This window comes from Oxyura jamaicensis, chromosome 13 (genome assembly GCF_011077185.1).
Source record: "Oxyura jamaicensis isolate SHBP4307 breed ruddy duck chromosome 13, BPBGC_Ojam_1.0, whole genome shotgun sequence".
Taxonomy (NCBI): Eukaryota; Metazoa; Chordata; class Aves; order Anseriformes; family Anatidae; genus Oxyura; species Oxyura jamaicensis.
Window position 1 is genome coordinate 692,405 of NC_048905.1, and position 17,458 is coordinate 709,862.

Genomic DNA, 17,458 nt, shown 5'->3' on the forward strand with positions numbered 1-17,458 from the left:
TCCCTCTCCTCTCCCTCTCCTCTCCCTCTCCTCTCCCTCTCCTCTCCTCTCCTCTCCTCAATATTTTATTTTTTAAATCTTCTAAATATGCTCATTCACAGAGTAGTTCCTGGTGTCTGACAGAAAGCAGTGGTCTGTAGCCCACAGGCTGCTTAACAGATCTAACTAGCTCGCAGTGGTTAGGGTGCCTTCACCGGGTGGCGATGCAGTGCTCTCAGGCTATTGTATTAACACTTGTGCACCTTTCTCTGAAATAACTTGCCAGTTTCCCCAGTAGTTGAGCTGTTTCATTATTCTAATATTATACTAGTTGATTTCAGTGAATTAATATCAAAATGGGCTATGAATGAATTGAAAGCATGTTTGCTCTTCATAGACTATTTTCAGTAACTATGGTATAGTTATAATAGAAAATATAAATTCAGCAATCTTTTATATTTCAAGCATTTATATGTTGAACCTGTTTTAAGCAAAAATTATCTCTGGCCTCTAATGGATTGCTAACATTATAATTATTTATTATAATGTGCTTTTCCGAATAAAATTCTTGCTGGATGATCATCACATTCCTTTTTGAAATAATGGGAGGGTTACTAAAAAGTTGATTACTGTTTGCCTGTTTTTCAACTGTTTGCACACAGCCTAATCATTTTCTGTTAGTAATAGTACTTATGCAGTGACAAAGATCTGTGCAATTTCAACAGCTGAATCATTGCCAGTTCTTTTTATTTAAAATATGGCAACTGGAAGGAACCGAGCAATGGCCATCTACTCTTTCCTGTTTACTTTTTCCCCTCTTCCTATATTTTTGGATGTTTACATGATGTCTGAAGTGTATGGCTTGACCAGTCATTTCAAGCTCTCGGTTCCCCTACATTTATCAGGAATCGGTTCAGCAGAGCAGTTCGTAGTACCACCCTGCATTTTCACGTGTTGGGAGACAGCATGTGTGTCACTTCCAGTGTCTGTGACGTGTGTGTGCGGTGGTCAGATATCCAAACTGAGGAAGAGTGTTGCTGGATTTGGGAACAACTCCACATTCAAAGAGGTAGGCCTTTTACTTAACCCTCACTGTCAGTCACTGACATGAAACATTTTGCTGCTTTAGAGGAAAAACCTACTGCTGAAATTAGAAGGAATGAATAGGGATGGAGTTTCGCAGATTTGCAAGGGCTTTTACCTTCTCAGTTCTCATTACCCTCGTTAGCATGCTGAAAACTGCCTTTCTGGCTGGCCCTGCTGTTTCTTGCAACATCTGGGGAGTGTCAGTACAGCTGTTACTGCAGTTGTGTCAGTGTGCAAAACACATTTTAGACTGTTTACATCCCCTGCACTGTGTTTCCTCCTGTCATCTGAGAATATGTAAAAAGAATATTGGAGCACATAGATGTCTGCATTTTTTAGTCCAAAAAACTTGCTGGAACTGTGTTCCATATAGAGCCGAGACCTACTGTGGCTTGCTATAAATGTAACTTTGACTGTAGATTACTTCAGTAATCTATGAAATTACTAAAATACCTACTTTTAGAAGGTTTTTAATTATTGCTGATGGCAAGAAAGTTTTAAAAATATGAAATACATGTTTCATGATTGTGGTGGTTTTACCGTGCTAGGCAGTTGAACACCACAACTGATAAATGATAATAATAAAATGATATGATCCATATGATTGTTTTGAGCAGCTAAGTGCTCATACATGGCAGTCTAAGTGTGACTATATGTTTTTCCTAGTGATTTATGTGCTTTTTCTTTAAATTAGTGAACAAATGCAAGAAATGTCAATTTTAGGTCAAAAAATGAAATGGAATATGTAATCATTTTTATCTTTCATAAAGGAAAATGGTCTGATGCACAAAGCACTGTGTTGTTGGAAAATGTGATTAAAATGGAGACAACAGAACTGAACCCCCAGATAAGCAGGGTGGAATAATTCTACAAGGGAGGAAATTGAATGTTTGTTATTCGTGACTTGGGCATTGGCAGCAGAAATATAACTATCACTTGAAATTAAAAATGCATCCAGAAGAGAACTGGGAGTTTCAGAAAGCGTTTTGGGAACAGATGCAATTGCTTTTGCCAAGATCAAAATATGTGTGTGGGCTAATACCAATTCATCATGAAAGTGATTTTTTTGTTTTGTTTTGTTTCAAACACAAATTTCAGATTTTTTTAAAACGTCTTTTTTGTTTGGTAGGGAGACAACAAAAATGTCTGTATAGTTTTTGGGCTGTGAAAGCATTATGGACCTGCATTTACCATCTTGAATGGTTCAAGAGATGGAGTACCTACACAGAGTTCCTCATCTGACATTGCTGATAGTCTTCACAAATGTGGTCAGAGCCCAGGAAGTGATCTTGGAGCAGGGTGTGTTTAGCACTAATGTATCTCTGTCTGATGTGACCTGATATTAGAACGGTTCAGCTCAAGAGCAAAACTTAGGTGGGTCTTTTCTTTGCAATTGCACCAGAGGTTTGCTCTTGCATTTTTTTCACTATTGAACATGATTTTTATAAAACTAGGAAACATTTATGACTTCTCTACATGTGAGTACTCTTTGCTTGCAAACATGGGTATTAGCTTTACTGAAAAGGATTAACAAAATTGAAGGTGTATTAAGATATAGGCAGTGTTTGCCTTGTACCTAAGCAGCTGTGTCAGGACCTCCTTGCTGATCCTTACTTCGTGAACAGAGCAGCTCCACAGGCAGTGTGAATGATGGAAGAAAACCTGGCCAGTGTAGAAAAGGCCTGATTGCAGTGGTTCCTGTCGTGTAACCTGAGAGGAGCCCAGCACATCGTGCTCCTATGAAGCAGGAAGAAATCCGAATTACCACAGGAAGCAGGGGGGTCAGGGGATGCTTCCTCTACACGAAAGTTCAGGAAAGAGGAAAATTGAAGAATTTATTATTTTTTTTTAATGGAGAAGACAGGAAGAGTTGGATCAGTGGTTTAAAGATTAACAGTCGAGGTTTTAAAGGTGAGGTCTAGGTTCATCACGCTGAGCGGCAGTTTCCTGCTGACCTGTGCACTACAAACAAACGTGCCAGCTGGTGTGACGCTGCTCCATGGCTGGGCTGTCGTGCAGGCTGAGTGAGGTCTGCCCAGCATTTTGCCCTCTTGCTTCAACTAGCCAGATGTCAGCATGGCTGTGAGATGTGTGTTTTTTCCACTAGCTGTGGGAAAAATGTATTTAACTAAGCAAGGGTGAAGAAAATGCATTATGTTCCTAATGAAATGTGACCATATTCATATTTTATTTCAAGTTCCCCATCAGCATTAATTAATTACCACCCATGATGAGCTCATCTGAACAGTATCTGGATTTCATGAGAAGCTGCAGTAGGTCATTGACTGGTTAAGAAGCATTAAATTCTCACTCCTCGATGTTTGTTCAGACAAACGTAGATGTATTAGAAAGAAAGGTAGTAATGGCAACATGGAGAATAAAAATACAGGATGGTAAGGAAATTGTAGAGAATTTACACATTCCATTAACTTGATGGCTTTAGGATCATTATGTTCATTTCCTGTTAAAACATATTTAATGCAAAAGGAAACTTATGGAAGAATAGTCTTCAGGCACTTAACATTACTTAATCACTCTAAAAAGATTTGCCTTTTGGTGTAGCAGTAAAACTTTATATGATGATTGCCTATTAAGTATCTGTCCTTTAGGGACAGTAATTACTACTGTAATAAGATCTCCAAGCTGTAAGGTACTAAGTGACCCTGCTGGAATAGGAAAAAATGTTTTTTCAAAAAGTAGATTTATGGCCTGTTGAGAGACTCAGCTCCTTGCTGCTCTTGCAAAGGCAGAACTGTGTAATTTTTATGAGCTTTCTTCTTGTTTGCAAGTGCATGAATTTAATTATTGAGCAAATGAGTTCTCAGAGGGTGGGCAACCCTCCAGGACTGACACTAAAAGGACAGAGGATGGCACACATGAAGTTGATAATGGGTCAAAGCAGAACATGGTTGACACTGGCATCATGTATTTTTAAGATCTAAGAGAACTAATGCAGTGCGACAGCATTAAATGCAGCAGGCAGACTAAAAGAGAATTTGACCTTTTCTCCTACATAATTATAAAAACTCTTTTAAGTCAACTTACCTTGAAAATGACTGGAGATATGAAGATGTACCTGTCCATACCTGCTGTTTAGGAATTTCAGTAGGACACAGGCTGTGCTGATAGGGAACCCAGCTGGGCTTTCCTCCCTGGGGATACTTTTGGGATGGGTCCCTCCACAGAGCTTCGGGACAGAGCGGAGCTGCCCACCACAGCAGCCTGCATTGGAGGTTCCCAAGTCTGGGATGGTAATCTTAAAACAGGTACTCATCCCTAGCCCTGCTGTGGGGGTATCTGCCCTCCATGCTTGGCTCTTGAGAAAGGCAAGCTATTTACCTGAGGCGTGGGAGAGGTGATTTCAGCTTCCCCTGAGCATGGAGCAGGGGAGCACCTGATGCCCAGCTGCTCTTATGGCCTGGGCCAGGGCTGCTGGTGCACAGCTGCCGGCGGTACTTGAATTTGCCTGCTTAGGGCTACCTCACGTCCATTTACTGTTTTGAAGAGGATGATTTGAGAGGACATTTTCCTGTCTTTAGTGTCTGATTGGTCAGTGCAATTCAAACAGGTGTGAGAGTTGGGTGTCTCCTGGCTCTGGGTGCTGACCACACCATGCTGACCTCTCCCGAGCACTCCACAGAAATGCCGTGCATTGAACACAGGTTCTGGAGTCTGTCCCAAGGGCACTTCTTTTTTATCCTCTCTGTTTTACCATATTGTGTTTTCATTTATGGTCATTTCATTTTTTTTTTTCCTGCTTTAGATTGGAAGAGTTACTACCACAGGATGGCCGCTGGCAAGTATCTTGCTGAACATCAGAACTGATCTTCTTAGCAAGCAGTGCCAATCACAGAAAACAGACAAGCAAATTTTATCACTATGGTATCCTATTCCGAAGTTGCAGATAAATTAGCATATTATCTGAGGGTCTTAACAAAAAGTTACTTTTGTTATTTTTTTCTTTAATAAAGTCTCATGGAGTCATGGGACGGCTGAACTAGTCTGAGGGTACCACAAGATACTTGCTTTGCAAAAATGTTTGGTCAAAGGTTTCCCTCTCAGCAAGAGAAATGGTTAAGCAAACATTTTTAATTTCTGTTATTTGGTTGACTAGCTTAATAGCCTAAGAAAACAATTACAGCAGTAAAGACGCGGGCTCGCTGCTGGATGCCGCAGAAGCTGAGCCGTTGGATGTGGTGCCAAGCACCATGCTTTGTGCTGGGGCTCTGACCGTCAGGCTGTGGGTGGCACCTATTTAACCGAGAAAGTGACACGGGGTCTTAGCAAGAATTATTAGCTTCAGTTTTCTTAGATGTTTGTTATTTGTTTGAGGTGAAGGTTTTATTAGGTAAATTCAAGAGATGCTTCTACTTAAATGATTCAGAAAAGCCAATAGTGATTACTGTAGGATGGGCTCTAAAAGAACATGTTTTTCACATCTGTGCAGAGATGGCTGCTCAGGCAGTTACATCATGGCACTCGTGGCCTGGCTGGTGAGCCTTCCCAGGAGCTTTGAATTCTTGCCACAGCTGGGCAAATGTTTATTTTATTTTATTTTATTTTATTTTATTTTATTTTATTTATTTATTTTATTTATTTATTTATTTATTTTGGTTTAAAAAAGTTGGGCTTTTTCTAATCTAAAAATTGGAAATACTTTGCAGCTTTGAATCAAATTACTTTCTAAAGGAAAATCTATAAATTCCTAGGTACTTGATAAAATTTTGTTTCAATGTTCTTATTGCAAACATTTATACTTATAAAAGTTATACTTATTTGTAATTTAAGAAAAGCAGTACTAAAACAAAATAATTCATTTCCTTTGAATTTCTCTTTGAATCATTCTGTTAAGTAAATTTGCTTACATTTTGTTTTCAAGTGTAAAAGATTTAATCTGAAAACGCCTTGACATCCAAATATTTTATCTTGGATGAAATATTTCTTTTCATTGAACCTAAGGAGATTTTTTTTGTGACACCTCATCTCACTGGAACATAAAGAAATAGGTTTAAAATGTTCCAAATAAATCTGAAATTGATTTTTTTTTTTTTTTTTTTTTTTGTAATCTGAACAGTTTGTGTGTGGTGCTGTGCAGACGTAGCATCTTAATGACAGCCTTTGAAGATATGAGTATATTGTACAACATTTCACCCAATCTGTTTTTCCTGAAAAACTCTGGTGTATGAAGTTTGACACCAGTGACTTCTCCTAGGTTTGTATAGAAATGTTGAGGTGTTTCAAGGCTGAGATGTCAGCTTTGATCTTCAGTGCACTTGGGCAGCAGCTTATCTGCAGGCCAAGGCTCCTGTCTTTGGGTGAGGCTGTCACCATGGGACAAGGCTGTCACATCAGGCAAGGCTGTGTCACAGCACAACTGCGCCGTGACAGCACTGAGGGCTCCTGCTTGCCTTTTTGCCATCCAGACTCTGATGACTCTGCAGGGTTGCACCCATGTCAGAGTTTGTTCTTCCGAGCTTCTGGAAGGTTTATTTTGTTAACGGAGATTGCTCTGTGACGCTGGAAGGTTTTACTTCTCTGTCTGTGTTGTCTAATAAAAAAGGAAAAGGAAATGTGTAACCTACCCCTTTGAAATTCTCGAACAAAGGCTCCCAGAAAAGCGCTGGGTGTTGCATTGTTGTACTCCTTAACTATAAAATTCATTTTTTTATTACTAGGCATTCTGCTATGTGTTAGGGCACTTTCTGGTGCCAAAAGAAAACGAAACAGCCATTTTCTCGATATATATGTCCTCAAGCTATTATTCTGCATCTGACCTATTGTCTGGATAGAGTTGCTTTGGCTGCAGCGAAGATTTCACTCCTCCTGTTTTACAGCACCTGGAGGAAAGCCAGGCACTGGGAAGAGAAAGTAGGAGTATGAGATACTGCTGTGCGTCAGAACGGCCTTGAAATGAATGTCGTGTATTCTCAGCTTTGAGAACTGAATTCCATGGGTTGTAATTGAATCCTCTGTCAGACCCATGGGGCTCAGTTCTTCAGCTTGGATATTTCTGTCTTCACATACACAGGAGATCAAAGAAGCACTTGATCATGCGCTGACTCTTCCGAATTGTGATAGCAGCAAATAGGAAAGAGAAAGAATAACTGATGTGAATCATTCTGACAGAAGGTTTCACTGCAAAGGCCAGGCACTCTCATGTTAAGTAGCTGTATAATGACTGAACCCTTCCTTAGCTGATGGGCTCTGTGGTGCTGCTCGCTGCTTAATTTGATCATTTCCTCTCAGTTTTATCAAGGTTACATACAAATTGCTGAAATGATGTTGAATGAATTATGGTCCCCAAATATTGTGAGGTGGTGCAGTGATGCTAAATGTGTCTCTGGTGTGCAGCAACATGCTGGACCCGCCACGTCTGCCAGCTGCTGGTCTACTGTGGCCTCCTGTCTGGGCTCACTGCTGTGCAGTTTTTCTTTTGTCCTATGCCAAATACCTATTTTCAGCAAAAAATAAAATAAAATTGAATCACGGCTGTGATGAAAGAATATTCAATTGTATCAGCACCCTTGCATAAACACAGTTTTTCTTTCCTGAGGATGGTTATATGCTCCCAAACTGCTTGGGTTAGGGAGCTTCTACCGTCATCAGTGGTGGCAATGCATGTGCTGCTTGAAGGCTTGGCAGCGCCAAGTATCCCCTAGAAGGTACATTCACTCAAATCATGGGCTTCATGTTTCTTTCTTGGGAGATCTACATTCTTTTTTTTTTTTTTTTTTTTTTTTTCTTTCAGGCATCAGAAAAATAAGCTGTGGTCTCCAAACATGTGAAGTATAATTACCAATGAGCTTTCTACCTGTTTTCTGCAATAATAACCGCTTCCTAAATTACATTTTCAAACTCGGTAAAATGGATCAGTCACTGATCTTATCCCTGTGGTGCAATGCTTTTAAAAGCACAGGGATATTAAAATCCCACAGGTGCAGGAGGGGCACATTCAGCTAAGTAGTTTAAAACTGTCATGTGCCTTTTATTCAAAAAATGTATTTATGCTAAAAATAATCAGATACAATCACTGTTGCCTGTGGATACAGATGTACCTTTGTACTGATGTGCTTTTCATTATAAATTTGTGTTCTAGGGGTTGAAGAGTTTCTTTTTGTCTGCCTGAAATATACTATGCTTACCAGTCATGAGATGATGGTTCTTGGAAAAGCTTACCAGCTCCTGCTGGGACAATATCCATTAAACAAGAAGAGGGAGAAACACACAAAGAGAAGGATAATTTTGAAGTTTCATTTCTGCCATCTTCCCTGTCAGGAAGAGGAAATGAAATTGGAGGTCACAGTTAGCAGAATCTGTAAAAGATGAGAGAGCGAGGCAGCAGCTGCACAGAACTTAAAGCAGGCAGCGCGGTGGATGTTAGGCAGCTACAGGCACAAAACTGCATCAGCTTCCCCCACTGCAAAGCCCAGCCTCCAGGCAGTGATGCAACAGAGACGATGTGTATGGGATGGCAACATTGCAAGGCCCCTGCTAAAATCAAGATAGTCTTTGGTACAGGAGTTTTGCAGTTCTCTCTCTCCAAGGGCAGTCCTCTAAACACGGTGTAAGTAATGCTGTTTTTGCTCAAAAGTTTAAAATCACGAACTAACAGTAGTGCTGCCTGTGTCTAGCTGAAAGTCTCAAAACTTCTGTCCAGCTCTTGAACTCCAGCTCTTTGTGAATATTGGGCTTGTATGTAGGAAAGAGTTGTGCTGCCCACGTGTAATGAAAAATTAGTATTTGTGTTCTGAGCTAGAAGGTGTTCTGATCATACCTATTCATGTGGCAACTGGGCAAGGGAAGAGCTGTTCCCAGGGTTGGTCACTCTCAAGCCTGTTTCTTCTCAAAGCTCTCCAGGTGTTCTCTGTGCTCCACAGCTGCTGCCCAAGGGAGGACAGACTGCAGCAGTCGTGCACAGGGCTGTTTTGAAAGCAGAAGCAAGCCTGCTGTTCAGCCTCGGTGTGACCACTCAGTGTGCTCTTCCTTTGCTGCGGGCTCCTGCAATTACTTTTGCATCTTGCTTGCCCTATGTGACAAGGCATTTTTTTTTTATTATTTCTGCTTCTTTTTGTTAAACCAGACAATTAAGCTTTCAAGACTCAAGCTGTGCTGACAGCACTGCATCTTTCCAGCAGAATTAAAAAGTATTTTAACATGCAGTTCCAAGTCAATGTGCCTTCTGCCTGTCTACCTGCACTGCCTTGCAATGCATGCACTGATCCTGCTCCACTGTAACCCGATGGTCTGCAGGCAGCCCCAGGCAGCTCAGCTCCCCGCAGTGCAGCAGCTGTGTCACAGTGCTGAAGGCAACTCGGATTCAGTTCCCGATATGCCCTCAGGTGTGTGAGCTGACTGAGGGGAATCCTTACTGAATTTGCCACTTCTGAGCATGAGCACCAGCAGCACCAGCTTCATGGCTCTCAAAGCGGCATCCCTGCTGAAGGATTCTCTCAGCTTCTTCTGCTCCCTGACTTAAGAAACTGATCTCTTCAATCTAGGCCTCTAGATGTTTAATTTCAGCGTGAAATTTTGATTTTTCATTGTATTTTTTTTCTCTTTGCAGAATCATTCAGGTGAATTCAGTTGTATTTGTTACCACTGCTGTAGATTTGACACTTGATTTGGGGGCAAGTAAAGCATTTACTAAAAGTATTACCCCTTTCTGTATCATTTTCAAGCTGATCTATGCCACCTTCTGGTGCGTACTCACAGATCTTAGCCTGTTATTTTGTTCTGAATAAAGCAATGGGCTGAGTTCTCCTGCTGCAGCTGTATCAGAGCAGCCTGACCAATTGCATTTTGCAGATGAATAAACGGAGACTCCAGACCCTTAAGGTGAGGAACCCTGAATTCTGCTGCATGCCTGCTGCATTTCAGTTGTTGCTTTCTGCTTTCTATTCTCAACAAACAAATGAAGACAAACACCTCCACCCTTTGTCTGCTATTCTGAGCATGCCACAAGGTCACATCGTGCCTCCCTCTCCCTTGGCCAAAGCTCTGTCCCCGCTTGGTGATCCATGCCTCATGCATCTCTCCTGAGGTTTCCATCCCATATCTTGTGGGATTTTTATTTATTTATTTTTGTAACTTATTCCCCAGGACTCCTGCTCCAGGATAGCTTGAATTTGGTGAAAAAAAAAATATTACAAAAATGCTGGATGGGCTCATGTGCTACTTCAACAGCAGAATGGAAACAAAAGGTGGAGCAACATGGAGAGGGGGGCAGCCAGATAGCGAGGAACTGCTGCTGCAGCAGTACTTCAGGGCTGGAGGTGCTTGCATGTTTTGCATTGCAGGTAAGGTGAGAAAAGTGTCCTGTGGCATCAGCCACCTCTCCCTTTTGCTGCCTCCCACCCCATCATCTTAAGCCTCTGTTTTTCTTCTTGATGCTGTGCATGCCTTGTCTGGTGAATGCTGATGAGAGAGGAGTGAGTGCAGGCTGCAGGCAGGTTTTTTATGCTCAGCAAATGATCTTAGGCCTTTTCAAATGAGTGACTGCACATTGCACACTCCTCTAGAGCTGGCTCTGCTCGCTACCCTTTGGTACCCCAAGATGAGGTAGCTGCTGGCAGCTCATCTTTTTTTGGCTAGCATCCCTTTTTGCTTCCAGGAAAATGATGAGTTTATGTCAGGTTCAGTAATCCCGATGTCTGCACAGCTGAGAGAAATAGCACTTTAATGTGTGCATGTGTATATACGGAAACTACAGCTTTGACAAGCCTCTCTTCTGCCTTGGTAAAGAAACAGCGGGACTGAAAAGCCGTGGAGTTGTAATACGCTGGCTAAGGTCACCAGTTTTCAGTGACTCACAATCTGCTATACTGGCAGTCCAACCACGTAGCAGGTTGTGCTTTTTTTATCCTCTGTTTCGTTCTTAAAAAAAAAAAAAAAAAAAAAAAAAAAAAAAAAAAAAACTCTACATCAGAAAAGCTGATACTTACAAACATCCTGGAAGGTCCCTCCCTTTGACAGGGTGCATGTACTCAAGTACAGAAAGCTCTGCTCGCTGGCATCCCTCATGATGTTCTATCAGCCTATTTTTGCACTGGCAAGGAGGCGCTCTTTCAGTTTTCATTAGGTGAGAGTTACTTGGAAAGATACTTGGTAGGTTGTCTCTCTGGTACTCACCCTTTCCACTTTCTGCACTCTCACTGCTGAGCTGGGGAGGAGCTGGGCACAGGCAGCTGAAACGTGCTGGGGCACTGAGATGCTGCTGGCTGCCACTGTCTAAATTCCAACGTGAGGGACAGGTTCCACCTTTTTTCCTTTTCTGTAGGTCTGACACTGCCTCAGCATTTAAGGATAGTATTTGGAAATGGTCAAATAATGTAATTTGTTAAAAGAACCTGAAAAGAAGGACCTGACTTCAATTATTCATATTTTATTTTCAGGCTTTTTCAACTTTTCACACATTTATTTTCCTCTGTCTTTCTTTTACCTCCCTTCTCCATCCCCAGCTTTGTTGTTTACCACCTGTTGAAAATACATTTTGGACCAAGCGCATGTAAAACCACTGGGAAAGGTGGCTGCTTCGTTTCAAGATATAAGGAAACTTTAAAATCAGATTTAAAATAAACAGAAGTTGCCCCTTAGATTTGTCTGCATGGATTAGTATCTGCTGCTTACCCATACACCTCTGTGGCCATGCAGAAACGGGCATGGCAGCAGAGCCCTTGGTTGCACGGCGCTGCTGAAGGAGTGGGCAGAGCCTGCAGAGTGCTGTGCAGGTATCTCTTAGGAGCAGGTCACAGGCAAATGAAGCAATTTGTAGAAGAATAGTCTTCACCAGGATGATTCATGCAGATTCACAAGAATGTATGAAATAATGGTCATTAATTTCTTTAGGAAAAAAAACAACAGGCATGCATTTGCACTCTCTATAGATATCAATTCAAATACTATTGTGCTTGCATCTCCTTGTACTCCTGTGAGAAATTTTATTCTTTATTTATTCTCATTTTATAGACTGAGACACAGGGACATACTTGGCTGAGGATACAACATGACTCTATCTGAAGTTTTCTAGGAATTTTGCCATAGTTAATATCACTGATTGAAAGGCTTGAATGTAAAGAAGGCCACTGATGCTTTTCATAGCCTGGCCCTCCTCTGAATAGACACACACAGATGTCCAGTTTTAGCTTGTACTACTGCTCAGAAATTTGCTCTGCCTATTCCTGCTGGTGAGAGACCTTACGAGAGAGGGAAATGCCTCCTGATGCCCACAAATCATGAGCAACACAGGAGGCAGGACCACCTAAACCACAGCCCCACTTCAAAAGCATCCTGCTAGCATTTGACACCTTTGCTTGTTTTTCCACATTTCCTCCTTTCTTTGTTCTCTTTTGCAAACTCAGACTAGGAAGGATTGTGCCTGGATACAGATATCTGCAGCTCTTGTGGCTTTTTCGGACAAGTTGCTGCCAATCCATTGGTTCATGCAGAAGGTCCTCCAGAGCAGACCTCCAGCCTTCAGTGTCTGGGCTTTAGCAGTGGAAATTTTTATCTTTTCCAGCATGAAAACAAAGCTCTTCTCTTGACTGAGATTTCATGCAGTGCTGACAGCATTTGCTGGGGTGCTGCCAAAAAATGAAGGGCAGTATTTTCTTAAAAAAAGCAGAAAGTGTATTAAAAGTTTCTAGGCTGTGTTTGTGAAGATCTCAGAGTCGCTTGATTAGGAGCTTGAAGTTGGTCGGACTCCTTCCAGCTCCCCCACTTCACCCTCCGTTCTGCATGATGCTGCAGCTGTTCTGATGAAAAACAGTTATTTAAAAATTTGCTTGTAGCTATGGCAACCTTCATGCACTGTATTCCAATTGAAACTCTAAAACAGCAGCAGAAGTTTCTTAATAGGATATTTATGAAGATTTTAGTCTTTGTATATTTTAAAATGGAAATATTCAATTTTTAAAGGAGGTTATCAAAATCTCATTAATTGTGGAACTGCATTTTTGTTGTGAGAGCTCCTGCTTAGTGTTTTTTGTTTGTTTGTTTGTTTGTTTGTTTTTGTCTCATTTTTGTTTAAGATCCCTCTGGTTGCTTTAACTCCTGAAAGCCCACAACCTGGGGCACTTAGCAGCCAGCCACTTGCTCCTCCTGCTTGTGCCTGGCCTCCCGCTGTTGCTAGCAGATGGCTGTGTTTATAATGGTACTGTGTAAGGACATGGACACTGGTCTTGTATGGATTGGGCTGGCCGGGCTGGAGCATTGCCAGTCTTTCCCTTCCCACAGTAAATAACGCAGGTAGTTTATTTTACCCCTTGCCCATGCAGTTTCCAGGTGTCAGCCTGCTCTGGGAGAAGCAAATAGGTGTGTTTACAGTTGTCTTATTTAGCACCTCAGTGATATTTCAACATTTCTTCTCAAAGGCACAAACTTTTGGGGGTACTCACATTTTGGCTATGCACAACCTCAATAGGTTTTAGCCTCACAGGCAGCTTGGTGTGTTAGCTGTACCTTGGAAGGGTTAAATTCATAAAGCTACTAATTTTCTTTTTTCTTCCCTCTTCTTTTTCTCTGTACATATGCACCTTCAAAATCATGTGGATAAAATTAAGCATTGCTGAGACGTGCACTCTGCTGCCTTAAACCCCCTGAGCTGTGGTGTTATGTTCTGGTGCCTCCGAAGTGTGGATTAGGTCTCATTAATACTGGTTCTTGACCAGTGGTTTTGACACAAACTTGTCAAAGGGATTTGCGTAATTACAGCTGAAACAGCAAGGGCTTTTTGTTAGGAAGCTCCCAGCACTGTGGCAGGGAACTTTGCTCTCAGCGATAGGGCTCATGGCCTCCAGCTGCTGTGGGAACATGCCTGCCATGTCACTCTTGCTTTTTTATTATTTTATTTTATTTAGGCACCTGGGCAGGTTTGAAGCTGCTGGTTTGCTGCTGGAAGACACCTGAGGTGGACAGGCACGCTCCTCAGTTTGGTCCATTATGCAGACTTCTGTTTCAGCACCTTTTGTTCATACCACCGGGCATATTCCTGACCCACACAGTGAAATGTGCTTTTTTTGGAAATGTCTCACAATAGGTAATGATGAGCCAGCTGAGGAGGTGTTCTCAAGGTATTCAAACAGGATTTTTGTGTTTCTTTATACTAATCTGTATAAGAAGAGTTGAATCGGTCACGTCTCACAATACATCTAAGAGAAAACATCTAAGAGATGGGAAATGTTCAACACCCTGCACCTCTCCCACTCTGCATTTCAGGTGACTGGCATTGTCTCCATGCTCCTCCCTGCACAACGAGCATCCAGTGTCTGATCCACATGCCACATCTATTGCTGTTATCAGAAGAGACCGGGACACTGATGAATATATGCCTATTAGATAGGTAGGGCTCTAGATGGGGAATTGCATGACTGTGAAAGAGATTAAATTAAATGATGAAACTTTGCAATCCATTGACTGTACTAAAGCAACGATGCTTTGCTTGGGGGTGCATTCTTAAGGAATCATCTACTCTAGACCATGCAATGTGCTCTAAGGCATTAGTAGACACAAAGGAGATGCAGGGCTTGGCTTTGGGACTGGATCTAGGCTTTGTCAGTTCTGTGATATACCATTTCCATGTATCAGTACACCTACATCTCATAGGAGTTGCACAGCCCTGCATGTGTGGAGGTGAACTGAAGGGATGAGCTGTGTGTGCTCAGCCCTGCTGAGCACCAATAGGGTCTGTTACAGACCAGCACAACACAGAAGAGGCTGGAGGCACGGGGCTGCAGGGATGTCATCCAGTCACATCCATCCTCTCTTCCACTAGATCTTGTGCTAAGAATACCTTGGCCAGCCCTGAGGATTAAAACTCTTCTGCATTTTCTGGAAATTGCCATGTGCAGCATGTAGGCATATGGGACCTCATTGCTATCTCATACGTATGCTGTGGGTATGGAGGATTAGTGCCAAACTGGGGATTAAAATAGCACTAACTCCCTCTACTTTGGGACACTGTACTGAAGCGAAGCAGTCATACTATGAGCCAAATATTTCTGGCTTAAGAGAAAATATTTTGATTCACAAAGAAGCAGTCAGGAAGCTAAGTTAGAGCTATGGCATACCTTCCTATCTTTTGCTGTTTTGTTGGTTGGTTGTAAACTCAAATTGGCTTCTTTTAGCAGCTGGACAAAGTGAACGCAATGACAACAGGGAATGATCCTGGGAAATTTGCATCAATAGGGTTTGTACCTTGTACATGTTCTTCCAGGGCATTGGTAACTTTGAAATTTCTCTCTGAAATTTTCTTAGCCTGTAAAGCTTTATTGCTCCTTCCTGGCTAGCCACATGGGAAACTCTGGCCCTGTATTTCTACTTTTTTTTTTTTTTTTTTTTTTTTTTTTTCTTTCCTACAGGGATTTGTCTCTTTCCCCTTAACCTCACAACTCACATCCTCTGGGGAAAAAAAGTTCTCTGAACTTCAGGTTAAATAAAACCAGCCTCATATAGCCCCCTTTTGAAGTCCTACAAATCTTCAGATAAAGCCTAGTTCTCTGCCACAAACTCCTCAAAACAGCTGAGAACCTAAAAACGTGCACGTTTATTTGAGCAGAACCAAAGGCATGGGGAGCCGCCGCAGCTCCGGCCCCTGCCAGCTGGCCCCGCTGCTTCAGAAGGGGCTGGAGCGGGGTACAGCCGTACCTCGAAAAGTCTTAAACCCATTTCACGTTTGAGGCTTTCTCTTGCCTTGGCTCAGAGCAGCAAGAAAAGCTGAGAAGCTCGTTTTGCGCACTAGAGGGCAGGAACGTAACGGCAAAGGCTGAGGCGGCCGGGCCCGGCCTAGCCGGGCCCGCGCAGGCCTGAGGGGGGCGCCATGTCTGGGCGGGCCTGGCGGGGCGCGGGTGGGATTTGGGAAAACCACGGGGAGTGAACATTTACCAGTTAGTTCTACAGATGGAATTCTTAAAGGGAGAGAGTGTTTGCTTCAGGGATCTGAGCTTTTGCAGAGAATTCACCCGTGTCATTGGGACAAGGGGGCAAAATCAGTAAGGGGTGATCTCTGAACCATTACTTCCATGGCCCTGCACTGGGAATTGGTCCCTTTCCTCCCCTGGACTCTGCAGGAAAAGAAATTTAGTGCTCTCAGGCTTGTTTAATCAAAACAGCTCTGCAGTTGCCTTTGCTTCAGGGACTGTCTGCACAGAAGGTTGCTCATCTGAACCTCAAACGTTTGTGCTGTCTCCTTCCCGCATCCCCATGAAGCCTGGTTTGCAGCAGTGCGTGGCTCACTTTCATTAAGCTGACTGCAGAACTACTTGGAAGGCCAAACACAGCTCTCCAGATTTATTAAAATGCATTGCTTGCTTTTTGTCGGCAGTGCTGATGCTGTTAAGAACAACAAGGCAAACACCTTAATAGTCAAGCCAAGAGCCTGTGTAGCATTTATCTCTCACACACACAAAGGTTGGATATGGCTCAGCTGTTGCTCTACAGGCGGTGGTGGTATTAGTTTTGAATACTGGTGGAAATAAGTGCAGCTGGGCCTGTCTAGAAGCCTGTGTAGCTGCAGAGCTTGGTACTGGGCTGCAGAGCTGATTGAGCCCAGGCTTGGTTCAGAGCATCCTCATGGGTGCAGAGCTGGGGTGGGGGCTGAGCTGATTCTGGCAAAAGGAAGTCTTTGGTTGCCTCAGGAAGACACAGGGGCTGAAGGACTCTGGCATCATGAGGGATGAAGTGCCATGAGAGCATGTTGTGTGCCTGCCAGCCATACTTGTGAAATAAAGGGGACGGAGGCAGCTCCGCATGTTCTCTGCTGGGAGAGCACACTACAGAAATAGAAACAACTCACCCAACACCACTCTCCTCTAGGTAGAGCCACCTTTCCACAATGCACAGAAGCACCCCAAAATGCTCATTCTCCATGCACAAAACAGTTTAATTTTCTGCCTGTGCTGCAAAATTACTCCAGTTAGTTAATAATGTTAATGGTTGGTGGGGTTATTTTGCATGTATGAAAAGCTATGGCCACTGTCCAACTCAGTGAGGTCTTCTTTTTATGTGAACAAGGACATCTAAGTATTGCAAATATAAGGCAGGGAGATTAAGAGCCTCACTGAATAGCTGCACAAAGAGGCTGAAGGATAGCACTGAGTTGCCTAAATACAGATACATCAGTGGACGTAGATGGATCTCACCTTTGAGAACCGGTCTGAGTATCTAGTGACCAGCTGCAGCTTGCATCCCATCTCAAAAGGTAGAGTCATTTGTTTAAAATGCTAAACATTCATTTAAGAGTTCCTTCAGTAATGACTCATGGAGGAGACTGCAGTGAATCACTACTCAAATTGTCTACAATGTGAAAAATTTAGTGCAGAAAAAAGGTTAGTGAAAAACCTGTGAGGTCCAAGGTGATCACAGCCCAAACTGCTGTAATCATTTTAACTTGCTATGTGTG

General features: G+C 42.6%; 2 long non-coding RNA genes across 2 annotated transcripts in view; both read left to right on the top strand.

The window, feature by feature from the left end:
- Window positions 1-840: 840 nt before the first annotated feature.
- Window positions 841-17,458, top strand: part of LOC118173942 — a 36,516-nt gene continuing 19,898 nt past the window's right edge. The window contains exons 1-2 of the long non-coding RNA XR_004754458.1: window positions 841-1,048; window positions 8,162-8,629. This is a non-coding gene — a long non-coding RNA (uncharacterized LOC118173942). The remainder of the gene's footprint in view (window positions 1,049-8,161; window positions 8,630-17,458) is intronic.
- Window positions 9,834-11,148, top strand: LOC118173943. Its single transcript, XR_004754459.1, has 3 exons — window positions 9,834-9,900; window positions 10,165-10,361; window positions 11,038-11,148. It is a non-coding gene; the product is annotated as an uncharacterized LOC118173943 (long non-coding RNA).